The sequence below is a fragment of the Gossypium hirsutum genome, chromosome D13 (genome assembly GCF_007990345.1).
Source record: "Gossypium hirsutum isolate 1008001.06 chromosome D13, Gossypium_hirsutum_v2.1, whole genome shotgun sequence".
Lineage (NCBI taxonomy): Eukaryota > Viridiplantae > Streptophyta > Magnoliopsida > Malvales > Malvaceae > Gossypium > Gossypium hirsutum.
In genome coordinates, this window is record NC_053449.1 from 51,130,808 (window position 1) to 51,134,383 (window position 3,576).

At 31.7% G+C, this 3,576-nt stretch overlaps 1 long non-coding RNA gene across 3 annotated transcripts; it reads left to right on the forward strand.

Moving 5' to 3' along the window:
* LOC107919739 (uncharacterized) lies at positions 1–2,563 on the forward strand. Of its 3 annotated transcripts, none has more exons than XR_001690440.2 (5): positions 1–402; positions 796–892; positions 1,373–1,466; positions 1,803–1,953; positions 2,179–2,563. It is a non-coding gene; the product is annotated as an uncharacterized lncRNA (long non-coding RNA). The 3 variants fall into 3 exon arrangements; XR_005922974.1 differs by having other exon boundaries at positions 1,803–1,946; XR_005922973.1 differs by lacking the exon at positions 2,179–2,563 and having other exon boundaries at positions 2–402; positions 1,803–2,112.
* Positions 2,564–3,576: the final 1,013 nt, after the last annotated feature.

Genomic DNA, 3,576 nt, shown 5'->3' on the forward strand with positions numbered 1-3,576 from the left:
TTGGATTACTTATGCTTCATTTGGTTGAATGTAATGGCAAAGCCATTACGGGACAATTCTAGATTCTAGGGTTTGGTTCTTTGGAAAGCTTAAAATGCCAAATGGTGATTACAGCTTCATTCCAAAAATCGCTGAATAGCCATTAAGGGGAGAAGGTGCTGAATTAGCTATTCCAACCTCTCCATCGAATGACACTTCTTTTCCCCTTCAACAACACCCTTAGATTAAAATTTCTCAACAGTTTCACTTTTTTTCTTTGGCCATCAACAATCTCATGCTCAACCTGAAAGGAAACAAATCAAATTAAAGGCCAAAGACTCACACTTTGTTTACCACTCCTAAGTGATTCCAACCCATCATTGGAATCCCCTGGTGCTCACCAAGGCCTTGCTTGTTTTGATGGTAAGTTTGTTTTCTTTCTCTTGAATAGAAAATTAAATCAATGGCTTATAGTCGTATTCATTCAAGGATTTATCCATTATCTATGTGGTCCAAAAACAAGGTTGATAAATTGAAACTTTCAGGTTTCATTTTCCGTTTCTAGGTTGCCATCTTATTTTATTGAATATTTGTAATTGAAAAAGGTTGAATTTTTTTCTAGGTTCAAAATGAAGAGCTTTTTCATTAGGTTATGGGTTTTTAATTTGCAGAACTCCCTATGTTAAATTTTCACAAAAACTAGGTGAACAATCACTGAGCATTTCCAGAGTTGTTGAGAAGTGGATCTAAGATTGAATTCAGTTTATCAAAATCTTCAATTAGAAGTCCAAAGTTACTAATTTTTTTATGGTACAGGAAACCAGTGAAGAAGGTTGGAAAGAACGAGCATCACTTGTGGAAGAAAAGAGATTCAGCTAGCTCTAGACAAAAGGAACTCAATCTTGTTAGAATTGTAAGTTTAATTTGCTTATTTATTCTATATTGGGTATAGTTTTTAGTTATAGTATGGATTTAGTATTTGTAGTTTAATTTCGATTTTTAATGATGTTTGTCTTGCATTTGTTTTGTGATTCCACTGTTATTGTATACTCACTAATTGAAATTTGTTTTGTACTAATGTTGTTGAAGTTATTCTATTATTTACTGAGAACCCATTTTGTTGAAATTTTAGGAGCCATTTTATTTTTTCTTATATAAATTAGGGTTATTGTTCCTTCTGCAACCATGGAAGACTTTTGCTACTCACCAATAACACCATTTCTAGCTTGAACTAAACTTGTTTTATTCTGGGGGTGGCTGTTTGAACGAAACTTGCTTTATTATGGGTATCACTTTTGATTGCAATCAATTTCTTTTTCCGGGCCTAATTTATATACAGTTTTAGTTATAATGATTCTTAGGTTTCATTGACTATATGATTAATTTGGTGCAGCGGATACAATATGCAAAGACAAAGTCAGATTGTATTGCCAAAAATTATGGAAGCTTTGTTCCCAGAGAAAAGAAGAAGAAGCAAGAAGAAAAAGGTGACAACCTTGTGTTTTAGTTCTTTGAATTGATATATGCAAAATGCATAGTCTTGAAAATTTTTCTTTATTCTTTTCTCAAAGGTTGAAATTTACTTCTAGATTATGCTCACAAGTTACGTGTTTACTATTATGTTTATTCTCAATATTTAATTCAAAGTTTTATTTATTGTTCTCAAAATGTTAAATAAATTATTCTGTCAGGAAGCTCTGTGTCTTGTGCTTTGAAGTGAGCATTTAGATTAGGGTCTTTGTAAATGTAGAATGCTAGGTTTGACTTGTAACAATGCTAAGACAGTGGGCTTCTTTTTGACATATCATGCATTTTTTTTGCAGTTTCCATAACCAATCAGGCAACTACGACCTTCAAAATGTTGAGGGAAAACAAGGACAAATATGGCTTGGTTATTACTAGTGTTAACATGCCAGACACGGATGCCTTTAAGCTTCTTGAACGCGGGGATTGAAATAGACCTGCCTGTAATCAGTAAATATTAACCCTTTTTCTTCCATTTTATGGAACTAAATTATTCCCATTTGATTTTTCTCTTTCCCCTCTTTTTTCTTTTGAATTATTTTTGGAATAAATGAAAAAATTTGGGTGAAGTTTGATGGTTTATAAACCCATAATTATTCTATATCTAAATTTGATTAGCAGATTAGAAATGTTTAAGAATGATTTACCATTTTCTTATTCTTGATGAAATTTCAGTGTTGTCAGCTCATGGCGATACAAAGCTTGTAAGGAAGGGGATTACTCATGGCACTTGTGACTACTTATTGAAGCTAGGTCGCATTGAAAAGCTAAAAATATATATGGCAACACATTGTGAGAAAAAACAAACCTGACTTCAAAGATCACATTAATTCACCAAATAAACATAACATACACGAAGATGAGGATCCCTCAATCCAGGAAAAGCCTCGAGTTGTTTGGTCTGTAAAGGTGCATAGGAAGTGTGTTTCAGCTGTCAGCCAATTGGGTCTTGATAGTGAGTTTTATGCTGTATAGATTAGTGTCTCTTACTATGTCACAGCATACCAGCTTAATTTTTAGTTTTAATGATAAGCTATAAAAGTAACATATTTTAATCTCACTCTTAATGTGTTTTTGGATGATTAATTATGCAAATTAGGGAATTTGATGCTTCTTGTAATGACCCAAAATTCACAAGCATTAGAAAAGTACATTATCGGGCCTCTGTCTTAGTAAACTGAGTCATAAAAAAAATTATTTGAAATAATTATGAGTTTAGTTGAGTGCTTAATTAGGTATTAATTGGGTGAATTTAGTTTAATTAAGAGAAATTAGAAAAAAAAGGATTAAATTGAATTAGGGGTAAAATTTGAATTATAGATTAATAGAAAATAAAAATAATATTTCCGACTCATCATAGAGATCAGTACCTACTTCTCAAGGTAGAGGTTCGGGTAGAGGTGGTTCTATATCCAGAGGTGGAGGTGTTCGGAGAAGTAGTGACATAGTTACACAGTAGTCAGAGGCAAGAGCACCGGCTAGAGCCTATGTAGTTCGGACAAGAGAAGAAGGTGATGCCCACGATGTTGTGAAAGGTATATTTTTATTGCATTCTGAACCTATTTATGCTTTAATTGATCCAAGGTCGTCGCATTCATATATTAATTCAAAACTGGTTGAGTCGGGAAGGTTAAAATCCGAAATGTCTAAAGTTTTAATAGAAGTGTCTAGCCCTTTGGGACAAACTGTGTCTACAGATAGAGTATGCCGGAGATGCCATTGTAATAATAATAATAATAATAATAATATATTATAATAATCATATAATAATATTTAATTCACAAATATCTTTTTCTTAAATTATAAGAAAATGTTTTATTTTATTACAAGTGTGTTTTTATAATTATTACAATTATACTTGTCTTTAATATTTACCATACATTTGTCATCTATTTAGTTTATTTAATATATAATAATATAATATAATATATTATATTAATTATATTATAAAATTGTAACACCCCCTAACCCCAAACCGTCATCGGAACAGGGTTACGAGGTATTACCGAACATATCAGACAACTTACGAATAATTCATATATAAAATAACATTCGTAATATAATTGTAAAAAA